Source organism: Opisthocomus hoazin, chromosome 12 (assembly GCF_030867145.1).
Source record: "Opisthocomus hoazin isolate bOpiHoa1 chromosome 12, bOpiHoa1.hap1, whole genome shotgun sequence".
Taxonomy (NCBI): domain Eukaryota; kingdom Metazoa; phylum Chordata; class Aves; order Opisthocomiformes; family Opisthocomidae; genus Opisthocomus; species Opisthocomus hoazin.
Genome location: NC_134425.1, coordinates 28,753,943 through 28,778,336, shown reverse-complemented (window position 1 = coordinate 28,778,336; position 24,394 = coordinate 28,753,943). Strand labels below are relative to the sequence as shown.

Sequence of the window (24,394 nt, the reverse complement as noted above, 5' to 3'; positions counted from 1 at the left end):
AGGGAGAGAACAACACCCAATGTCTGGGGAAGAGCGGGAGCCATCAGGTGCCATCAGCCATTACTTTCTCCCTCGAGGGAAGCAGAACAACACCGCTGTGCCATGACGCTCTTCAGTCTGGTGGTGGTTGCTGAGGAGGGAATCCGGCACGCTCTGTGGTTATCAGGGGGTTACCAGCAGCAGGCTGCCTCTTCCAGGAAATAAATCGTGCTCTGCCTGTGCAATCTTAAAGTGGCAATGTGTCCTGCTCTACCTCAGGTGGTCTGGATTTGTTTTGGAGTACGGCCAGAGCTGGCTGTGGTGACTGTCCACAGGGGCTGCCGCTCCAGACACACATCTGCCAGATGTGTCCAGAAAAGGACGCATCTACCAAAACTCATATTCCCAGCAGATCAACAAGCGCCTGTTGACTCTGCTGCATCAGGATTTTTCCCTGTATGGGACATGGCTCTTCTTTGGGAGAGAGCCAACGAGGCAGATGTCATAGTGGGAGTCTGTTATAGACCACCCAACCAGGACGAAGAGGCAGAAGAAATATTCTACAAGCAGCTGGGAGAACTCTCATAATTGCTAGCACTTGTTCTCACGGGGGACTTCAATTTACCAGATGTCTGCTGGAAATGCAACACCTGGGAAACAGTCGAGGAAGCTCCTGCAGTGCATGGAAGAGACCTTCCAGACACAGCTGGTGAGTGAGCCAGCTACAGAGGGTTCCCAGCTGGACCTGTTGTTTCTGAAGGACTGGTGGATGATGTGATGGTTGGAGACTGTCTTGGGCACAGCAATCATGAAGTGATGGAGTTTTCAGTTCTTGGAGAAGTAAGGAGGGGGTCAGCAAAACTGCCACCCTGGACTTCCGGAGGGCAGACATTGGCCTGTTTCGGAGACTGGTTGACAGAGTCCCTTGGGAGGCAGTCCTGAAGGGCAAAGGAGTCCAGGAGGGCTGGACATTCCTCGTGAAAGAAATCTTAAAGGTGCAGGAGCAGGGCATCCCCATGTGCCGAAAGATGAGCTGGCGGGGAAGAAGACCAGCCTGGCTGAACAGAGAGCTTTGGCTGGAACTCAGTGAAAAAAGGAGAGTTAATGAACTTTGGAAGCAGGGGCAGGTAACTCAGGAGGACAATAAGGATATTGTGAAGTTATGCAGGGAGAAAGTTAGTAGGGCCAAAGCCCAGCTGCATCAGTACAGGCTTGGGGTGGACCTGCTGGAGAGCAGCTCTGCGGAGAGGGACCTGGGTGTCCTGGTGGACAACAGGTTAACCATGAGCCAGCAGTGTGCCCTGGCTGCCAAGAAAGCCAATGGGATCCTGGGGTGCATTAGGAGGAGTGTGGCCAGCAGGTTGAGGGAGGTTCTCCTTCCCCTCTACACTGCCCTGGGGAGGCCTCCTCTGGAGTACTCTGTCCAGTTCTGGGCTCACCAGTTCAAGAAAGATGAAGAGCTACTGGAGAGAGTCCAGCGGAGGGCTACAAGGATGGTGAGGGGACTGGAGCATCTCCCCTACGAGGAGAGGCTGAGGGAGCTGGGCTTGTTCAGCCTGAAGAAGAGAAGGCTGAGAGGGGAACTAATATATATTTACAAATATCTGCAGGGTGGGTGTCAGGAGGATGGGGCCAAGCTCTTTTCAGTGGTGCCCAGTGACAGGACAAGGGGCAATGGGCACAAACTGAAGCAGAGGAAGCTCCAGCTGAACCCGAGGAAGAACTTCTTCCCTCTGAGGGTGACGGAGCCCTGGAACAGGCTGCCCAGGGAGGCTGTGGAGTCTCCTTCTCTGGAGATATTCAAGACCCTCCTGGACAAGGTCCTCTACAGCATACTGTAGGTGACCCTCCTTGGGCAGGAGGGTTGGACTAGATGACTCACAGAGGTCCCTTCCAAACCCTACCATTCTGTGATTCTGTGATTCTGTGAACTAGAATTTAATCAGGCTACTGCCGTAAAAGACAATAAATTTCTTTTCTATAAATACATTAGCAACAAAAGGAGGGCAAAGGAGAATCTCCATCCTTCATCGCAGGGGGAAACATTATGACAAAGGATGAGGAAAAGGCTGAGGTACTTAATGCCTTCTTTGCCTCAGTCTTTAATAGTAAGACCAGCTGTTCTCCAGGTACCCAGCCCCCTAAGCTGGAAGACAGGGACGGGGAACAGAGTGAAGCCCCCATAATCCAGTGGGAAATGGCTAGTGCGCTGCTACACCACTTAGACACACACAAGTCTGTGGGGCTGGATGGGATTCCCTCAAGGGTACTGAAGGATCTGACAGAAGTTCTCACCAAACCACTTTCGATCATTTATCAGTGGTCCTGGCTAACCAGAGAGGTCCCAGCTGACTGGAGGTTAGCAAATGTGATGGCCATCTACAAGCAGGGCTGGAAGGAGGATCTGGGGAACTAGAGGCCTGTCAGTCTGACCTCGGTAGCAGGAAAGGTTAGGAAGCAGATCATCTTGAGTGCCATTCCATGGCACGTACAAGAAAACTGGGTGATCAGGCCCCATCAGCATGGGCAATGAAGCTGATGAAGGGTCTGGAGAACAAGTCCTATAAGAAGAGGCTGAGGGAATGGAGGTTGTTGAGCCTGGAGAAGAGGAGGCTCAGGGGGGACTTTATCGCTCCCTACAACTACCTGAAAGGAGGTTGTATCGAGGTGGGTGTTATAGAATCATAGATTGGAAAAGACCTCTAAGATCATCAAGTCCAACGGTCGATCTTTTCTCCCAAGTAATAGTGATAGGACAAGAGGAAATGGCCTCAAGTTGCGCCAGGGGAGGTTTTGGTTGGATATTAGGAAAAATCTCTTCACTGAAAGTGTCTCAAGCATTGGAACAGGCTGCCCAGGGAAGTGGTTGAGTCACCATCCCTGGAGGTATTTAAAAGATGCCTAGATGTGGTGTTTAGGGACAAGGTTTAGTGGTGGACTTGGCAGTGCTACGTTAGCTGTTGGACTCGATAATCTTAAAGGTCTTTTCCAACCTAAATGATTCTTTGATTCTATGATTCTAATATTAAAAGGGTTAATGGGCACCCTGTAAGCCCTTGGCACTCTGTCCTGTACAGCAAGATCCAGTGATGGTGTGCTCACACCAGCTCAGAGGGTAGGGGTGGTTTGGGCACTTGTGACTAAGTCCCCTCTGAGTCCCTGTGTTGGGAGCACAGACCTTGCCTGAAGGACATCCATCATGTACAACAGGGGCTAGCTGAGAGCATGCCTCCTGAGTGTGTGGGATGAAGTTTGTTACGGTCCCACCACACAGTGGTCTCAGTATTGCCCCTCTTTAGGACAGGGATGGAAAAGTTCCCAGTTTGGGAAGAGCAAACGATGACAAGAAACTACTGTTATCTGGGAGCCGCACAGCTTCCATGCTTCTCACTGTCTTCTAACTTCTTGCTTTGTTCTGTGTGAGCAAACCTTTACAAAACCAGCAATGCAGCGTTTTCTAAATTCTAATGAGCTGTGTTCTAATAGTTATCTAATGAGCTGTGGCAAACAGCAAACAAGCCTCTGTTCGCTTTAATCTCTTTAACTACAGCCTATCCTAGAGGCAAAGCGTATCAAGTAAGAAGTGGACTTGAGGCTGAACAGATACTCCAGAGAGTGGTGCTTGTCCTCTGTGCCATTGGTGATGTGTCTGTTGCAGGCCTGGGAGATGCCGGCACATGCATTAAACCACATGTGTGCCTGAGCTCTGGTTCAGCAGGAACAAATTTTCAGAGCCCTGCATCCTACTCACAGAGGAGACCATGTCTTGATCAAGGTTTTGACTGCTCTTGAACGGTTAAATTTTGCTGAAAACAGCACGTCTTCAGGCAACAGAGGTGGACTGAGGAGCATGGACACAGACTTCTGTGTTAGAAATATACATCTAGTCTGGATGCTTGGACCTGTCCCTGCAATGACCCTGTCATAGACCATCCCACCCAGATGTCTTTAGCTCTCAGGCGCTTGGCCAAACTGTTCATGGCTTTCCAGCCCACCTCTTCAGGGCAGACCTAGGACAAAGATCTTCACAGGAAGACATGTATCTGTTTCATACAGGGAATCACATCTCTGACCTGATCCCAGCAATGTAGTGACTTTCCCAAAACTGCTTCTGTGCCTTGTTTTGCACCTGAATGCCAGCTGGTGATTGTTTAATTGTGCTGAGGACCTCCCTTCATGTATAGCTACTAGTTTCCAGGTAGACTTTTGGTCTGCAAAACACAGCATATGCCTTTCGGCTTCAGAGCAGCCTGAAAGGCTCATCTAGCAGGAGAGGATGGTAATCGTGAGAGTGAGTACCTGAATGCATTTTGTCCTGTTGGGTGGAAGGTTGGTACAGGATTGACCTCTTTGACACAGCGGGATGTTGTTAGGAAGCCTCCAGAAGGGACGAGCTGGCCCACTCTTCGCGAATGTTTACCTGCTGTATTAATAGTCAGAGCTCCACCTAACCAGCCTATGATTCCTCCAGGAGGCAAGTTTTCTTCCCGTGGTGAAGGTGCATTCAGTAAGGCTGCAAGAAATAAGGTGCTCGTCTTTTCTACATTTGTATGGAGCGGCCCGGAAAAGGAGGTTCACCTGTAAAATCCATCAGGGAAGCCTTTAAGAACTGCCTGCATCTTCAGTATTCAGGTGCTGAACTTCCCGCCAGGGTGAGTGCTCAGGTGATAACTCTCTGCTTTTGATCTATTGAATTTTGCAGTGACTTTGGTATGGTGATGAGACTGCAATATCCCATAATATATGGCTCTTTCTAGCAAGAGCTCAGCTATAATTGTATTTATGAGCAGAATACTTATAGAGGCCTTCAGGGAGCTTCAAGTGTAAAAACATTCCTGTAACAACATATAGACAGCCAACAGCCAAGCAATTAATTTCTTGACTACAAGTGGTGTTTGGGGCTCTGTCCTGGTGTACGACATCCATTAACGCTGCAGATACTCTGCTGAAGGGAACGAGGGAGCTGCTGGCTGGACACTCAGTCTTTCCTCTGTGCTTTGTGTACTTAAAATTGTTTTTAAATAAAGTCCACTGAAGCTACAGGAGACCACCGAGGTTCTGGCGTATTCTGAGGGAAAACACAGCTTTTTGTCCGTGGCAGTTTATACAGTAACAACCCTCCTTCCCAACTTGTCCTCCCAAAGAAAAGGCAGGTACAGACCCCTGAGGTCCAGGCACCCAAACGGAAAGAGAGGGATGAGTTTTCTAAGCCTGCTTGTGACCCTGACACGCTGAGTGTCGTCACCTCTGTATTTCTCTCTGATCTTTCCTTTCCCCTCCACAGTTATGAAGGCCCAGACGATGCCCTCATTAACTAGGTCTGGTCATGGCTCCACACCTGATGAAGTCAAACAAATATGAGTTCCCTTGACAGGAATCTCAGTGCCTGTGTTTGTTGCTGCTTTGGCTGAAATTTACTTAATAATGGGATATCTCACACAATTCAAACCTCCCATAGAGTGGCATTAATCAGCCTTGCTCTATGGGGGAAGAAATTCTGTTGCAGTTAAAGAAAGCTTCTTTACAGTTTCTGATTAGTAGGGTGAGAGGAAAGGAGATTGTTTTCATCATTTTATGAAACAAAATAACAGGATATTCAAAGAATTATAAATTTTCAAATTAAAAATTTTGGAGAATAGTTTCCATTCAACAGACAAACTCTACCACAGAAAATTGCTGAAGCCAAGGATTTAGCAAGTGTGAAAGGGCTTCAACATGTATATAGTTAGTAGGATTACAAATAATTATTGTGGTTATAATATGGATGGTTCCAGCATTATAAAGAAAAACACATGTATTAAGAACTGAGTTGTATCCTTCAAACACCTTGTACGGTGTTCAAGCTCCCTGGTAAGGACTCTAGTTTGGGTACTCCAAAGCTGCAAACCCCTTCCCAAGGAAGATGTGTAAAGACAGCTGAGCCTATATTGCTCAGTTCAGCTATTAAACACAGGAATGAGGACCTTGTCGTGCCCTTCTGGTTTCTCACGTACCCCTGACTGTGTCAAAGCAGGCAGTGCAACAGCTGGTGGAAGAAGGCAGAGAAGTAAAGAGCCAGCTTGGGACTGGGCTGCTCATCCACAAAGAAAGAGAACTAAAGGTATCTGGCTCCCAGGTAAAAGCCTGTACTAGACACAAGGCTTTGCTCAGCTCTACTTTGAGAAAATGTCTCTTTAATAATCATAGGTTTCTGGGCTTCAGCTAGCCACCTGCAGCAGTCAGCAAGAATTTTCCCCCAGAAACCAGGTTTTCCTCATTTAGGGGGAAGGTGTTTTTCCTAATCTCCTCTAATACATAAGGATAACTGCAGCTAGAGATGCAATGCTTCGTGGAGTGATTCTGTTAACTGAAGCAGCACTATCTTGAAGCTCTTAAAGCCCTGCTAGAGAGGTATGTGTGTGCTTGGCTTTATGACTGATCTTGGCTTGAAGTGTGCTGCTAGAAAAGTTGTTATACTTACACAGATTATAGTTTGCAAAGCCATATTGTGTTTTTGTTGTGTAATAAGGAGAAGACATTAAACTTCTTCAGCGATGCTGGGATAATTATCAAATGAAACATGAAGAGAGAACAGTTACTGCTGGTGCTTGTGCTTCCTTTGGACTTCTGGTTCCTCTCTTGCACGGTGGGGTGAGCCCAGGATCCCCTCCAGCAGATAACATCCTATAGTGTGCCAGCTCCCAACTGTATCTACAGACCCTGGAGACCTGTGTGTGCTGACTAAGTGTCCTGGGTTCAGCTGAGCTAGGGTTGATTTCCACAAGAAGCTGGTTGGGCTGACCCAAACAGCCAATCAAATGGGATGTTCTGTACCAGGTGGTGTCAGGCTCAGTATTTAAGTGGGGAGCTGGCTGAAGGAGAGGGATTTGCTACTCAGGAGCCAGCTGAGCATCAAGTGGTGAGAGTGTTGTGTGTTGTATATTCTTTTTATCAGTATCATTGTTGTTGTTTTCTTCTCCTTTTGCCATTCTGTTAAACTGTTTTCATCCTAACCCGTGAGTTTTGACTTTTCCTTCTGATTCTCCTCCCCATCCCACTGGGGAGGGGGAAGGAGTGAGAGAGTGACCGTGTGCTTCTTAGTTGCAAATTGAGGATAAGCTACAATGATAAGCCCAGCAAACATGGAACAGGCCACGTAACTAAGTTGGAAGACATGCTCATAGAAGACTGAAGTCTAGAAAATTTGAAAGCTGCTCTGTCAAGGTACCCCTGCTCTCTAAAACAGCAGACTGTGGTCCCTGCCCAGGGAAGACAAGGCATTGCAGAAGGGAAAGCTGGTGGCTGGAGGGAGGAGTGCCTGTGCAGAGCACTGCCGGGGGAGGACTTGTTCTGTTAGCAGATGGAGGAAGGAAGAAACAGTGTGTGCAAGGGACCAGTGGGCAGTCCTGAAATGTCACTTGGCCTCTGACATTTCTTTGACTTCTGTGGAATCTTGACAGTGGGGGTGGCAGTATGGGATGGAGTGGAGAGACATTAATAGTAGTAATGCTGTCTAAAGGTTAAAGCTGGTTAAGGATTCTGGTGGGATAGAAGGGCACAGAGGTGCCTTCACTAACCTAGGAGAATAGGTTCCAGCCTTGCAATTTAAATGCTATAAATTGAATGTTGTTGGTTTTTTTTTTTTCAATAATAGGGCATCTTGAAAAGTTTCACTGAGCCCACAACAAACATGGGCAGCAGGTATTTGTGCTGAGCAGGAACTGCCGAGAGACCAGCAGTGCTTGGGCCAGCGGAGGATGATTGGCCAGGTAAAAGCTGATCAGCTGCAGCCTAGGTGGGGCTTTGGCAGCCAAAGGCAGTGAATGAGGTCTTACTAAGGGCAAGAGGAAGCTTGACTGAACAAGGAACTTATGGCTGAACTCTAGTGCTAAAAGTATGCGCAAGTGAGGAAGGTCTCCAACCCTAGTCTGCTTTTGCTGTTGCATGCAGATACAGCTGAGGAAAGTACAGGTTGTAGAGGTCACTGGATCTGCAGTTTCACGTCCCTCCCTTGCCAAAGCAACCTTTCCAGCACTAGCAGAGCATTGAAAATACTTTGGAAAAGCTTTGTCTGCTCTTGGCTTTCTGAGATGAAAATGGTGTAGGCATACTCATTGTCCTTCTCTTCTCTTGGGTGCTGGCTTAGAGGGTAACTTGAAATATGACTTTGTCCAGAGTAAAATGACCACCATTCACTCTCAAAGCTGGAGATTTTTGGCACCTGTCTGCCAGTGCTATTTTGCCAGGCTGTCTGCAGATACCAAAAAATGCCCACACATGGCTGGTTCATCCATAGGGGATTTCCACCTTACCAGCCTACTGTGGTTGGTTTGTGCATGCTGGAAGTGTATATAGTACAGCCCAGTAGGCTACATGAAGGTCTTTTCTTGGGATGCTGGTTCAGAGGAGCCTGGGCAGGCACTGCTTGAGCAAAATACCAGTGGTACATCCCATATGTGGGCCACTGAGACATGCCCTTCTCCTGTCCCCGGGCTCCTGGCTGCCCTGTGGGGAAGGCATTAAACAAGTGAGCACTCATGCACATCTACAGGATGCTGAAGACTGTTACCTCAGCAGAGACCCTGCAGGGACTTGCTAGTCCAGGGGCTTTAATGAAGGGGCTCATTCAGCTGCTCATACTTCCTCCCTGGGAGGCTGCTGGGAAGGTGCAGAGCTGCTGCCACTGGAAACTGCCACTAATTGGACCTTATTAAAAATTTACTTCTGTTTTACAATAAAGCTGGAGCATTTATCTTCCCCCAGCAAAGCCATTAATTAACAACACAAATGGGCTACACTGCCAGGAGAGCAGCAAAGCTATGACTGTCAATACGGTGACCTCACTGCAGCCCTTCCCGTCAGCTCTGTGGGGAAAAGCAGCTGCCCACGCAGCCCTGCACAGGTCTACCTGCAGATGAACAGCTTCTGCTGGCTGTCTCTCATGGGGTGCAAGCTGTAGGATTCCCTGTTTCCTCCATGAAGGAGCTAAGGTGCAAGGGTGTGTCTTTGAAAATAATCCCTGCTTTTTAACGAGAACTAATTACCTGATTGAAGCAAGCTGCCCAACAACTGGAGGACATTTAAGGGCTAATGAAAAGCCCCAGATATCCCTGGAGGATTTCCTCCTGTCCTGGGGGACATCCCTGTGGCAAGAGTTTGTCTTGGTGGGCTGTACTGCAGCAATGCAATGCTTCCATCGCTGGATGTTGAACAGCAGGTGCTTGCTGGAGCTGTCACTGGTGTTTTTGCAGAGGTCATTGTCTGTTGGGCAAAACCACTTAATGCCAGCATCCTGCCTTGGGACACCTGTATTATTTTGAATACAGGCATGAGACTGGAGAATTATACTAGGAAAAACTGGTCTTCTCTTTGGCTGAAGGTTTCTGACCCCTTTTCCATTGCATTATGGTGAAGTAAAATGTCTGAGTGGGGCTGTTGGCTGGGCAATTAGTGACCAGGTGGGATTTTGTATGCTAACTTCCTGCATCCTGAAAAGCATACCAGTTCTACCTCTGTGCCAGAATTGGTGCTGGCTCCACAGCAGAATCCTGGGTGAAGCCTGTGCCTTTCCTGTGTAGCCTGGGCTGGGTGGGTCAGTGTGCCTGTGGGAGAAGGGTTAGGGAGCAGCATTTTCCCTTTTTCTGCGGCAAGCTGTTGGATCCCGAATTCTCCATTACCATAGTAGAGGGTTCAGGGACTGGATGCGATGGCCCTTCCTGAAGCACTTGCATACCCCTGCCCAAGCAAACAGCAAAGCTGTTGCTTGCCTCCCCACAGGAGCCTGTTATCCCCAGAGATCTTTAGCATGCCAGAAGAGCAAAGACATCAAGGAGAGATGTGAGTACAGCCTCCCCTTGAGCTCCACAGGCCAGGCTAAGCAGCAGACCATGGACCCTGGGCAGGGGGTTTGTGGCATGGGCTGATCTTCTTCATCCTCCATCCCATTTGCAGACCTGCATTGCTCTTGAAGAGTTGTCTCCTGTTCTGCAGCTGAGTGTGAAACTGTGCAGTCCCCATGGCTCTGTCTTTAGCCTGGGGTGGGAAGGGAGTAAAATTCCTCCAGTTACACTCATGCAGAAGCAGTGGTGGGAGGGATGCTGTGAACCAGGCTTCCAATTAGGTGCAGTGCCATGGCACCTGTCTGGATGTGACATGATAATGCACCTGCTAAACATTATAAGAAGCTTCTGAGATTCAATGTGACACATGCGAAGCAATAGCTGGAGTTTAGTCAACACTCCATCAGTTAAAAGTCTATATTTCCAATTATCTGTGGACAGTTTGCCTTCAAGGATAATTGGCTTCCTGCAGCTCTCTAGAACAGATGTCAGGGAGCTCCTTCTCTTCCGCAGAGGAAAACCTGGATTGGTTTATAGCATGCGATACTCTGGAGGTGTCAATGTCAGAGGCAAAGCAGGATTTGGGGAATAATTAGGCGCTGTCCTGGTGCGGAGCTTCACAGAGGCGCTATCCAGTGAGGAGCATTAGTTACCCTGTCCTGCTTGTGAACGGTCAGGCTTGGAAGCCTACCCAGTGAAGATGACCTGTGGCAATGTCCCTGTCCCCTGAGGAGACTGCCAGGAGACAGCCAAAGGAGGGTTTGGTCATGGAGGGGTTACAGTTGTCCCTTTGGCACAAGGTGGACTGAAGTGACATCCTGGAGGAATGACTACCCTGTCTCCCTTGCTGATGCCACCCATGGAGGGCAGGAAGAAGAGGCTATTTCTTTTGAAAAGGGGTATTTGAGGAACTGCGCGTAATGGACTTCCTGGGGCTGTCTTCAATGCGCCAGGCAGACAAACATGGCCTGACGGGCTCTGCCGACTGTTCACCAGCTCCAGGATGCTCATGCTGACATCCAGCAGGCTGTCACACCTGCATGGACAGGATGCACAGTCCGTGCAGGAGAACTGGTAGGGATAGCAGGAAATCACAGGTGAGGGAGAGCTGCAGAAAACACCTAAACGCTAGTAAGAAACTGAAGCTTCACAACTCTCCTTGTAGAATTTAAATATCTGAGCAGAAAATTGAAATTTTTTTATTACAAAAGACTGCTGCTGTGCTGTATGGGAAATGTAATTTCACAACTCCATGTTCTTGGTCTCCTTTATTGATAAGGGTTATTGACTAATCTGCAGCTTCTAGGAGCTGCTGGACCTCTCCTCCAAACTGTGTCAAGTCAACCTGTGTCAGAAACCTCAGTGGCCTCTGTGAGCGAGAGATGTAAACCCGCTTCAAAGTGAGTGCCCAAACGAGCCCAAAGGAGAGGGCAGGATGGAAGCACCCCAGGAAGACTCCTGTGCAGCGCTTCAGCTCTGTTTCTGAATTAGAAAGTTTGGGATGCAGTCCCTGGGCTTTGTTTTAGAGATGAAAACTCTGTAGCTTTGAAGTGAAAAGGGAACTTCCCTGGTGGAAAAATTTATAGCTCAACCCTTTCTTTTTCCTCTTTGGAAGTAAGTTGTTGTTGTTTTGTTTTTTCTAACCTACAAATAGCAATTTACACAGTGACATCTGGACCATTCCTCCAGCATGGCTGGAGAAAAGCTATTTATGGATGTGAGGGCTTCCCCAAACGATCTTGGGAAGGCTGTTGTGCCAGCGAAGGACAATGCAGCACACACACAGAGTGCTGTGCAGTTTTGGGTGGCAGTGCAGGCTCTTGAGATGGGATGGAGGGATCTGGCTGCTGTGGCTGTGGGGAAGGGTGGCAGGCAGTGTGAAGGGTACGAGAAGGAGCCCCAGGCAGTGCAAACCCATGGGGTGCTGGAGCAGCTCTGCCTAAACATCGGCCTCTTCCAAGGAATTAGAAACTCATCTGTGAACATCTCTTCGTACATCCTACCCCTGAGACATCAGGTTTTGACACAGTGCAGTGTATGCTTGACTGTCTCCTCTGAGGAGCTCCAGGCTGCTGCTCATCTGCAGTTAGATGGAGAACCAGGAAAGCACGTGGTGCCTCGGGGCATGAAGGCAGCCACTAAACATACTGGTTCTTAGTAATGCTTCCCATAAGAGGGATGTGAGATAGTTGCCTAAGCCACCATGAGCAGCATCTTACTTAAGCAAGCAAAGGAGAGTCAAGGACATGTGTGAAGGCCCTTGGCATGGGCTGGCCCACAGCTGGCTCCTGACCTGTTGTGTCTGAGCCTTGGTACTTGGTACTGGGAGATGTTGACTCTGTAGTAGCTTTGTGGTCTCCCTTTGCAGTCTGAGCAAGATTTCTGCTGTCCTCTGGCTCCGTCAGCACTGTTCCGTGTTCTGACTGCTGTCAGACTGCTAATGAGCAAGTAATTGGCTCCACGTCAACAGGACGGTAATAACGAGGGACCATGGGCTACACGTTCCCAAGAGGAGGAGCAGCAGGAGGGCAGCACTCTGGTTGTGGCCCACAGCAAGCCAGAGACTGTGATTATTTGCTATGTCTGACTCCCTTCTGACAGTACAAATTGCAAATCTTTGTCCCTGTCCCACACCTAGGTGCTTCACCTGGTGAGTGGGAACAGCCCTTTGCTGGCGACAGCACCAGGGCTTCACTCAGATGGCTGCAGGGCCCCCTCTGGCACGTCCCTCCCCAGCACACATCTGTGCTGGACTGTGGCATATTTGCCCTGAATTTTACCCTCTTTGGGTGTTTCTGCCTTTTATGCAGGAAAAAACTGCATGGCGTTAGTGACCTGACCACAAAGAGCAGGCAGCCCGTCGAGGAGGATCTGTTTGAAGGTTATTCACAGCTGATTTATTTGCTTCCGTCTGCCCGACTCTACCATCTGGGATGGTCTTTGTTCCTGTAGGAAACCAGCGAGGGTCCTGGGCCTGGCTCTCCCTCCAATTCATCAACAGCAATAACACGATCGTTATGCAGCAGCTCCTTTACTCAGGCGTTTTGGCTTGCCAGCGTGGTGATACCAGGCATTATTACCCTATAAACCTTCCTGCGCAGATAGATGTGTGATGGCGGGATTAAGTGTCCCCAGCCTGCCTCCCATGTGCTCTGCCTGCAGCAATCCCGTCCCGTCCATTCAGTGGCAATTCAAGGCTTTTCTCTGCTGTGTTAGAACAGTGGTGTTGAATTTAATGTCTTTTCTCTCTCAGCAAAGGGTCTTATGCAAAAATAGACTTTTCCATCCTTTGCTTGCTTTTGCACCAGAAGAGTAACGTTTAGGCAAGCGATGTGCCCTTGGTAATCAAACTGCTTCTTGTGTGTGGTCATGTCTTTGGATAAACCCAGGTGGTTCCATAAGAAACCCATAAAGTATTCTTAATGTGTAACACGGTACAGGACAGTTTGATAAATAAAAAACCTGCCACCAAAAAACAGGGGAAACACTTTGTGGCTGGATTTTCCCATCCGGGGCGTTAGAGACTGAGCTGAGCTTTCTCTACCAAATATGGGAAGTCTTTATTTCTGATGCCAGGGCAAAGCCGAGGAGGCTTAGCTTGCCTGTGAATTAAAAGTTTTTTGTGGGCAGGAGTTACGGACGTAACTGATAATTACCTAAGCCTAATCCAGGAAAACAGGAACTGTGGTGGAATAAAGCACTTCAACATGTGGGCGCTCTTTTAACCATCTCCTTGTGGTTCCAGTTCCCCAGGTCCTGTCCCATCAGCTCTGTGGGTGGAAGAGCAGGCGGTGCCAACTTGCTGTCTCTGTCCCCCAAGGGCTGAGGGCCATGCATGAGAGTTGCCCACGGGAGTGGCAGCTCTGCTTTGCAGGGGGCTTCAGGGTTTAGAACCTGGGGCTCTGCTGAACTGTGGGTGTCACAGGAGCACTTTGAAACTCCTCAAGCAGCTGTGTCTAGATGGCCTTCCTCTCTCTGGGGTCTTCAGTGTAGGCAGGTCTAGGTGAGTTGGTCCTCTGGGCTCCAGTAACATGTAGCAATTGGTGCACAGGGACACCTTCTGTCAACCACCTTCCCTAGGATGAGAAGGTGTTTTGGCTTCAGTGCACATGTGTACATGGCGGAGAGCTAGTGCAACAGTACCCATCTTCAATGCCAGTAAGCTTAGTGGTGCTTGGTCAGACAGAGAGGGTCTGGAAGAGGACTTTGGCTTCACAGCCTGGACCTGGGGTGTTTTATGGCTCTGCTCCAGCCCAGTTGCTTCTCCCCAGGCATCACTCCCTCCTGCACAAGCAATCTTCCGTTGGGCCACTTGTCCACAGGCTCTTCAGCTCACCATGACCTCTAGGTAGTACCACTGTCCTCTTGGAGAAGTAGTGGTTTCCGCTAGTGACTGGGAGACTGCAGCACTCCAGGGGAGAAATGTATGACCCTTGGGGACAACACAACTGAGATGCATCCAGTTTTATGCAATTCTATTTAGATTTCATCAGTGTTACTTCTAATTCCTAAAGTCCTTGCACCCTGGACTTCATGTGGTTGTGCTAATGTAACTGGAAGATTGTTTCTGGAGTATGTAGCTGTCTAGGGCTAAAAAGATTTTTTTCAGAAGTGAAAATAAAACTCAGCCAAATTGCTAATATTTGTACTGACCTACAGATAAAAGCAACACCATTCCCGAAGTCTAATTATGCTTGGAAAGGGCCAGGTTTTAATCATTTTTCACAAAACCGATGGATATTGACTTAAATGTTTCTACTGGTAGGATGTAAAATAAAAACAACTCTGATGCTAATTGCTATTTAGTCAATCAAAATGCTGTGATTTTAGAAAATAAAACTCTGAAATTATCTCAGAGTGCTTCCTAGTATTTTGGAGCGCTAAAGAGAGCCTCTAGCAAATGTGGAGAAAAATTGTCTCAAAGCTCAGTGTAGGATGGACTTGGACATGACATTGCAATACAGAGCCCTGACAATGGCCTCTTTCTTTGCTGGGTTGGTAGTGGAAGAAGTGGCTCATTAGACATTTGCAGATTAATTGCAGTCATCACCATTGCTAGAATAGAGTGTCAGCACCTGGGGGCTCTTAGGTCTCCTTTGGAAAAGAGAGAGATATATGTGTAGGGGTTTTTTTGGTTTAGTGAGTAGTGCAGCTAACCTCAGATTACCTTTGATTCCTCATATTGATAGTCTCCAATGCCCATAAACACACGAGTTGGTGAAGTCCAATAAAAATACTCTTCTGGGCAAGGATCTATTCACAGTGCATTCCTGTCCAGACCTGAGCAAACAACTAAGATTTTCCACTTCTTGGGCCAATAAAGCCAGAATTTTGGGTTGAACAGAATATTTCGCTAGAACATGCCAGGGAATGTTTAATTTGTGTGGTCTTGGGGCATTTTTAAACTTTTTTTTTTTTTTTAAATGGAAGGATGGAGCTGCAGGAAAAAAATCTGCTGTGCAGAACAACTGTAAAACTATAAAATTTTACATCTTGGGGGCATTTTTAAAACTTCATTTTTTTGACTGAAGCAATTTGACAGCTTTGCAAAGTGTTTACATCAGCTGTTTACATATGTATTTGCTGGGGAAAAAAATTGTCTTCAGCTGAAATAACTAACTGATCTGTAGCTGTGTTACAGATGGACCTGGTACTGCTAATGCTGTGTGACTCTCCTATTTTCAGTGGCGTTTGTTTTTGTCACACTTTGATAGACTGGGCTGATGTTTTCCATGCCAACCGTCTTCCTCTAGATCAGTGTTTATAGGTTTGTTTAGAATTTTTTGTTGAAACATTTCATCTGTCCTTGAAAACAGGGCCAGGGAAAGAAAAGAGAATTCCTTTGCTTGCTGCTCTTCTTAATAAAGTCATGTGGTACCTGGGTATTAGGGATAATCCAACTTTTGCTGACCCTGTGGAAACTCAGTTTGCTTTAGTCTAGTTGGAAATTCTTGAAAAATCTCATTCTAAACAAACTAAGCAGGAGTTTGTTGGCGTTCAAAAGCTAAACTCCCTGAAAATCCTGTTTGCATGAAGCACGATCTGTCCCTTTGTACCTTCTTCATGTGATGCTCTGGGGTCAGCACATGTCCTCAGCCTGTCCCTTGTCAGAACCAACCTGGCTGCCCCCTGCATGGAGGATGCTGAGGAGCCTCCTCCTCTCACTGCTCTGAGGCACCGGCACTGCTGCCTGACCCGACCTGGCCTGGGATGTCATTCGGCTGTGCACATATAGTGTTAGAGCCAAAATCTTGCTGGAGGTGAACTCATGCTGAAGCCCTTATCTCTTTCCTGTCCCTTGTTGTCCCTTCCAGATACACCTCCCTGCCTTCTGTTGCAATGCTGGGACTATTCCTGAGCAACTGAGGCTCAGGCTTGGCCAACCTGCCCAGAGTGCGGTTTTTAATCCTCCTTGGGCATGGCTCACAAGGAACTTCCTAGGACAGCCATTGCTCCATTGAGTTGGAGCCCACAGGGCTGGTGGGTCCTGGGAGAGTCCTCATGTCTGCACTGTGGTCTGCAGAAGCTCCTGGAGCAGACGGCTCATCCAGGTTTCTCTTGCGATATCCCAGCACCGTAGGCGGGAAGGTCTCACCCCACCAGGCAGGTTTGGTTCCTGCCCAGCTTGGTGTGAAAGCATGCAGATGCTGGTTCTCCCTGGACCTGAACCAGAGCTCCAGCACCTGCTCCTGGCATCAGCATTCCTGGGGTGCTACTTCAGGGAGACTTTTGTATCTGCATAGCATAGCAGCAAAGAGAGGGAAGGCAGCCCCATGGGAACCACTCGAACTCTGATGTTGGATCTCAGCTGGGATTTGTGCCCCTGGTTGTCCCAGCTAAAGCCTGACTGTGGATGTTGGGAGCTGACAGATTGCTCCCATGGGGTGCCAGCTGCAGAATCTGAGGTGTCTTCATGCTCTGGAATGGGCTGCTGGGCTCTGGAGGAGCTTAGGTCCTGGTAGTGAAGTGAAGCAAGAGGCTGGTTCTGCTGCATCCTCCCGGGCAGAAGCTGCTGTCTGCCCACTCTGGTCCCAGTGAGAGCACAGGCAGCAGCCACCACTTCTGTGCTTGCTCCAGTGTGACTGCAGCCCCCTTCCGCCAGGCCAGCGGTGGGTGGAGAGACCGTGACCTCAACCGGTGCAAGGAGCAAGCACAGAGCGGCAGAAGCTGCTGGACTGCAGCATCCCTTTAGAGAGAGAGGAGTCTTTGTCTGACTGACGAAGATTGACACAAAGGAAACCTTGGGGGGGTGGAACGACAGAATCCAGGTGCATCAATCCTAAAGAGTGAAACTGCAATTGTTGCTGAAGGACGAACTTATGGTTTAAACTCGGAGGGAAATCTGGAGAATCTGTGCTAATCTACACATACAGGACAACAAAATGGCCTGAAACATAGAGCTACATTTCTTTAAATACTTGTCTTAAAATTAATGCAGCAATTAATTAATCATTAGAGTTGTGTATTCTTTGAAAACACTTTCTTTGAGGCCTCCTTCCTATATAACGAACATTTGATCCTAGATTTAACCAGAAAACTCAGCCCTGGCCTTTAGCTATGCAAGTGCAGTGGTGCATCCATAATATAAATTTTCTGTATGTTTATGAATACAAACACTTAATACACAAATCTATATAAGATAGACAATAAGTGAAACCCCTTTCCCTGGGAATATGGAGTGTTTGAGCTCCGTACGAGAAAAAGATGTGGTCAGTTTATTTAACCTAGACAACAACACAGCTCTGGCAACTTGAAGTCCTTGTCATCTGGGGTCCTTCAACAGGGTTTCTCCATCATCTGCCCTAAACCATGACCTTTCTCAGGCTCTGGAGAGATCAGAAGGAGCACGTGCAGCTTTGTCCCTTGCCAGGAACATACCAGGAAAAAGTTTATTTAACGCAGAGAAGATGAAACTTTGCCTTATCCATCACTGCTGTTCAGAGCAAAATAAAGGCGCTGATTGATTTTGTGTTAGAAGGTAATTAATTGTTGTGCAAAGCCTGGTTTAGAGTTTAAAGGCCACATTACTACAGCTAGGACCTCTGGCTGTGTCAGCAGCATCTGGCAGCTGAGAAATGTGAACAAAGGAGCAGAGTTTGCCCTGAGCAGCTCATCTGTGTGCTCCAAAAATAGGCAGAATTCACAATAAGATGATGAAGGATGGAGCAAGAACTGAGGCAGTATTAGAGCATGTAGCAGTAAAGACTAATTCTCTGCTATGCCAGTGCTTGATACTGGGTTGCTCCCGATTTACACCAACAAACTGAGAGGAGAATTGTGAGTGGTGATCCCAGCAGAGCTGAGACCCAGGCTATCCATGAGCAGCGTTTGCTGGTCTTTGGTTACCCCAGGGCTATGATGCTCACTCACACCCACGGTCTGCACGGTGCGAGCTCCGCAGCAGAGATTGGAGCATGGATTCTCCATGGGCTGCTCTTGACGGCTCTACTTCTGTGAGTTGCCTGCATGCCCTTGACAGAGTGCTCCCTCGGTTCGTGCCTGTAAGCAAGGTTGCAGGGCTGAGCCCTGTGTTCCTTCTCAGGCTCAGCAGGGCTGAGTAAGAGGAGGCAGGCAGGAGGCAGTCCTTCTGAGGTGCAAGCTTCCCTTCCCTAGGCTGCTTACTGTTCTTCAGCAGCCTGCTCTGAGCCATAACTTGGCCAAGAGCATGTTTCTACTGCCCAGAAGATGGAAAGGAAAGGGACAGACCAGGCAGGAAGGCAAGTGAATTAGTGCGCTGCCGCCTGATGTTCAAAGGGACGTAGGGAAGCTGGGGCTGAGTTTGTAATGAAGCAAAGGATACCCCTCTTCATGGACCTCTTGTGAAAAACAACTTATGATTGAATGTCAAAAACTTCATGGGCAATTAAAATGTTGATTGTTTGACTTTTAAGGACAGGCTGGAATTTATGGCATTTCTAAACACTGCAATTAATCTGTTCAAGTTATGGTATAACCTGAAAGAGCAAACAGGAGATGAGACAATCTTTACATGAAATCTCCTTCCTCCTACTCTAGTAGGATTAGTGTTTTTCAAATCAGCCCAGCTTTTGGCCTCAAAGTATGAATAAGGCTTTTCTGAGTTCTCTCTTCTCCACCTTCACCTCATGTCTGATTGCCATCCAAAGTACTGTCACCTGCTGTTGCATCTGGAGAGGTTGGTTTGATGTGTAAAAGTCTTTACCCTATTGCATGTTCATTGCTAGGCTTCACTTGCACAATTAATCCAGATGGAGTGCTGGCTTCAACACACTTTTAGAAAAAAAGATATTAAAAAATCGTGTTCTGTAGTTCTGGGTTTTGAAGAGAAGCTTGTTGGCTGGAGGTGGTCTCTAATCACCCGAGTGAGTTAGCTCATAAGCTGCAGCACTGCTGGAGGGGCCTGTCACATTACCGGCGAGGTATAAAACTGACCATCTGTGAAGCTTTGCTCTGAATCCAGAGTCTGTCATAAAACATTCTTCCTGATTAAAGCCTCCAGGAATCTCAGCTGGAGGAGCCCTCCCCCACCTTTTCTCCATTTTATAAGGTGCTTGAAGTCAAATGGCACCTGATTCCACCCCCGAGCATCTGCATCTTGTTAGCACCCGGGCTCCAGTACTTACAGAGCTCAAGCACTTTAGCAACCCTTTAAAGTGAAAGTTGTGGAGTATAAGTGGGTGCTTCAGCCCAAGCAGCGTGTTTTTCTGAATAGGGGCAGTTCCGTAGGACAACAGGCACAATTGTCAATAACATCGTTGACTCTCAGGGCTGTTCATTCAGTAAATTATTTCTGACGTTGGCTGGCTCTGAACTGGGACTTTGGCTGTTAAGTGCAGAACCAAGGAGAATAGCAAAGTGAGCAGGGCAGAGATCGGCAGGTACTCCAAGCAAGAGGCATAATAAGCTACATTCTCCTTTTCTGTGAAGACAGTATATTTTGTGCTAGGAACGTTCGAAGCAACAGCACGTCATGGACAATTTACCCTACATGTGCCCTGGGGTCTGGTTTGGAAAGCTATCTCAGCAAATCTCCCCTGTTGTGCTAATGGCCCTACTACTGGTAACAATGTAATGTCCTATTGATTATTTATCCATCGTTAATAGACTTATGTATTCCCAGATGAATACTCTGGTGTAACTGCAAGCGAGTGCAATTGATGTTTGACTGAATGCAAGGGTTGCTGCAGACAAAGGATCCAGAGCCTAAAGCGAGATAAAGACCTTTTCCCAGCAGATTTGCAAACAGGGAAAATTAATTTACCCAAGATGAGACTTGGAAGAGGGTGTCCTGAAAAAGGCTGTAGCCCTTTCACTGACGCCGAGAAGGGTTCATAGGCTCTGGGATCCTGTTATACCAACTTCCTACCTGGTCTTCTGCTGTCAGACATGTTCATGGTCTTTGTGCTGTGAACACAGACAGGAGGAGGATTTACAGTCAGTACTGTCTGGGAAAGGGAACGCTGTCTGTGGGGACAGGGAGGGTATTCAGCTGGGTACCTGCAATTTGCAGGCCCTCTCCTCCAGCGTTTAACCAGACTCTAAAAACCACCATACCTGCTCAAAATCCAGATATTTACAAAAGCAAAACAATTTTTTTTATTGCCTCCTCTCTGACCTTCGTGTTCCCCACCCCCAATTCACCCTTTCCAGCCTTTCTTTGCAATTCTGTAGTTGGAAAATATCACAGAATCACAGAATGGTAGGGGTTGGAAGGGACCTCTGTGGGTCATCTAGCCCAACCCTCCTGCCGAAGCAGGGTCACCTACAGCAGGCTGCACAGGACCTTGTCCAGGCGGGTCTTGAATATCTCCAGAGAAGGAGACTCCACAGCCTCCCTGGGCAGCCTGTTCCAGGGCTCCGTCACCCTCAGAGGGAAGAAGTTCTTCCTCATGTTCAGATGGAACTTCCTGTGCCTCAGTTTGTGCCCATTGCCTGTTGTCCTGTCACTGGGCACCACTGAAAAGAGCTTGGCCCCATCCTCCTGACGCCCACCCTGCAGATATTTGTAAGCATTTATTAGGTCCCCTCTCAGCCTTCTCTTCTTCAGGCTGAACAAGCCCAGCTCCCTCAGCCTCTCCTCGTAGGGGAGATGTTCCAGTCCCCTCACCATCCTCGTAGCCTTCCGCTGGACTCTCTCCAGTAGCTCTTCATCTTTCTTGAGCTGGTGAGCCCAGAACTGGACAGAGTACTCCAGATGAGGCCTCCCCAGGGCAGTGTAGAGGGGAAGGAGAACCTCCCTCGCCCTGCTGGCCACACTCTTCTTGATGCACCCCAGGATCCCATTGGCCTTCTTGGCACCCAGGGCACACTGCTGGCTCATGGTTAACCTGTTGTCCACCAGGACACCCAGGTCCCTCTCCGCAGAGCTGCTCTCCAGCAGGTCCACCCCAAGCCTGTACTGATGCATGATGTATGCTTTGATCCTGCAAGATGGCATCCTCTAATGGCCAGTTTGCCTCTGAGTGCGTTCAGAAGGGCAATGCAGAAGTCCCCTTCCTTCCACGGGCAGGAACCCGGCAGTGAGGGCAAGACTGCGAGCAGTCTGTGGCACGATGGGAGCTGCTGCAGCCGGGGCGGATCACCAGACACACTCTGAGTCTCCATCCGCTGGTGCTGGCCAGGCATCTCATCACAGGACCAGTTCCCACCAATCTCTTTGACGACCCAATTGCCTGCCCTGGTCTGCACACACCCAAGTGCGATTTCAACCACTTCCTTTGGTAAAATGCAATGAGAGCTATAAATCATGTCAGCACTAGCAGGGATGGAAATCTCCCCCTGCACCCAGCCCAGGCAGCCCTGTGGAAGAGGGATGGGTTGACTTAGCAGCTGCTGTTGAGGACTGGATAGAGATGAGGGTCTGTACACAGGTGCCGTTGCTTCTCCAGAATGGATATATCACCGTGGATATGTCTGCCAGAGACCCAGGCTCAGCCACAGCCCTTCCCCTGCTGTCAGAAACTACTGTTCCTGAGCAGCTCTTGCCGACGGATCTGCGTTTGTATGAAAAGCCCATCAAAATGCAGAGGGTAGGCTTTGTTGTGCGAATACATTGACTGGCCGGCTAGGCTACGTGAAAAGGTTGTACTGTGCTGTAAACACAAAACTACATTTGTTCAAAGGCAACAGACTCTGTATTTCATCACTCTCTGTCACTGCAGCTCTGCAGAAGGTTTATTGCAGAATGGATGGATCGCCACGGGAGTGGGATGTTCCCTCTCTCAGGAGTGGTCTGTGTGTATAGTTAAGTCCTGTTCCCAGTGTTGTGGAGGATTACTACTGGTGGTAATACAAGGCACTCTGGAAGGAGAAGAAGACAGGGAGAAGGAGCCTAGGGTGACCTTGTTAGCTTCCACTTTTATTCCAACAGCAATCACTTTGTTCAGCGCATCGTGCTGCAAGCGCTGCTCAATCTGCTGAGCGTCACTTCGCCAACACCACCAGTGCTGGGATGTCCCCTCCATCCTTAGGCTGCTGTGGTGGACAGAGAAACTCTGGGTGCTGGCAGGGCACCCCTTGGGCTGGAGTCCCACAGTTACGATTTCCCATTTGCTCTCCCCCCGTGCTCTGCCATCCACCCTCTCCTGTTGTGTGATCCTCCCTTAAGACCAGCCGGCAATATTCTTGGCTCTTCCTGGAGTCTGAAGGAGCCCTGTATTGGGGCAGGTCTGAGGCATCGGCACTATTTGGGTCTTTTCTGCTGTGCCTCAGTGACTCTGTGTGGGCTGGTGCTGTCCCTGTCACAGGCACCTGCAGAGCAAAGCGAGTGGTGCCACAGCGATCGCAGGCACCGGTGGGTATTTAGGGCAGCTATGTCTCTGAATGCTGCTGCTCTCACGGCACAGAACAGGGCATGAGCCCCAGTGCTCTCCTGACACCCAAGGACAGCTATGGGCTGTCCTGGCTGAGGAGCAGAGTTTAATTCCCCACAAATTTCTTCCATCTGGGTGAGTTAGGGCTGATGTCCTAAAATGGGTGCCAAGATCAGAAAAGTGTTGAAGAGAAACAAGCTCTTGAAAGGCCATCGCTTGGCTACGCTGAGCAGGGGTCATTATCTAGTGGGGTCAGCGGAGTTCTGCCTTTTGACACCGGGGCTAAACAGAGCCAACAACAGAGCAGGACAAAAGCTGCGAGGGAAGATAAGTCAGCATTTCAGCAATGGCCCTTGGTTTCAGAAGCATTTGAGTTGTTACATCCCACCATCTGATTCGGCAGCGCAGAAAGGAATGGTGCAAAATCCTCAGAAAACCTGGATTCCACCTTCACTGGTTCTGCAGGTTGCTGGTCTAGCTAAAAAGGGAGAGTGCCTAGGAACTTGATTTAAAGGAGTGAGAATAGTTGTGAAATACCAGGCTTAGGCTGACCTATGTGCGAATAATTCCAGCTCCCTTATCTGTATGTATTGTTCCCTGCTCTTAAATGTCACAGCCGCAGACCATTTGTCCCAGAAACTTCTACCTCAGCTGGTGTGCTGCTTGGATGGTGCTAAAGGAGCAGCTCTATAATACTTTGTAATAATTTGGTTGCCTCAGGCCCTTCTTTGCTGTATGTACTAGTCCCACCCTGCTCACCTTGTCCCCGCAGGGTTCTCTGCAGTGCGCTTTGCATTGCAGAAGGTTTTATGTTCTCCTGCCACGGGCGCAGCATCACTGTTCCACGGGCACAGTGGCACTCTCCAGGCACCTAGATCAGAAGCTCCCTTTGGTTTTTCGATAAGAGACATGAAGGATCTAATTCTTCATAAGCAGATCTTTCAAAACATTTCACTTGTTTAGTGTGCGAGTCGGTTGGACTCTGGTGCAGATGCGAGCCCTTGGCTATTCTGCAAACCAGGGTGCGAAGCTGGTCATCCAGAAAATGAAGAGTATGTGATTTGTGACCACTTGATCGCATCCTACTTTGAGTCACTTGACAAGAAGTAGATGTGATCCTGTTGGAGGAGCAGGGACAGATTGTTTTTTTTCCGAACCTGTGTTCAACATCACAGTCACAAGAATTTGCAGATTCCTTTATGGCGCAGCACAGACTGATTCCCAGGCAAGTCCAGCCTTACTGAATAAGAAAGGTGTTTTGTGCAAAAAGCTATGAATAATCATATGATTAAACTCAACCTCCTAAGAAGTATTCACAAGAGGCCTTACTGGTGATTATGCAGGCAATCTCCTTTTTAACTACTGATTGGCTTTGCAATCTTGTATTGAACGTGGGCTTGCGCGTGTGCCTGCATATGCATGTGTGTGCGTGGATGAGCAAGCACATCCACGTGTGTCTGTGTGCCTACGTGTCTGCCTCCACGTACGCGTGTGAACATTCCCAGAGATTTTAAAGGCTAGAGGCAAGCCCCAGACACCTCTCAGTACTGGCAGGACGCAGCACTGGGTGGGCAGTGTTCGAGTGTCACCTCCGCCCGCTCTTGTCCTCTCTGCTAGCCATGTTGGGGAGGGCAGAGGATGGCTTCTTCAGGGCAGGAGATGAGGAGAGTCCAGGGATGTCAGGACTGGTGGCTCCTGTTATATCTTGCAAAGCTGGAGGACACCCCTCAGCTGTGGTCTGGCTGTGGCTCTGCTCCTTTCCAGCACCACAGGACAGACCAGGGGCGTTTCTCCAGGAGGTGAAGT

The 24,394-nt window shown here is 48.6% G+C and overlaps 1 long non-coding RNA gene across 3 annotated transcripts in view; it reads left to right on the top strand.

The window, feature by feature from the left end:
• The first annotated feature begins 6,851 nt into the window (after positions 1-6,851).
• The window catches only part of LOC142362867 (uncharacterized), a 41,190-nt gene continuing 23,647 nt past the window's right edge, over positions 6,852-24,394 (top strand). For 2 of the 3 annotated variants that reach the window (XR_012765338.1, XR_012765335.1), the window contains exon 1: positions 6,886-7,182. This is a non-coding gene — a long non-coding RNA (uncharacterized LOC142362867). The other variant, XR_012765336.1, reaches the window with a different exon arrangement.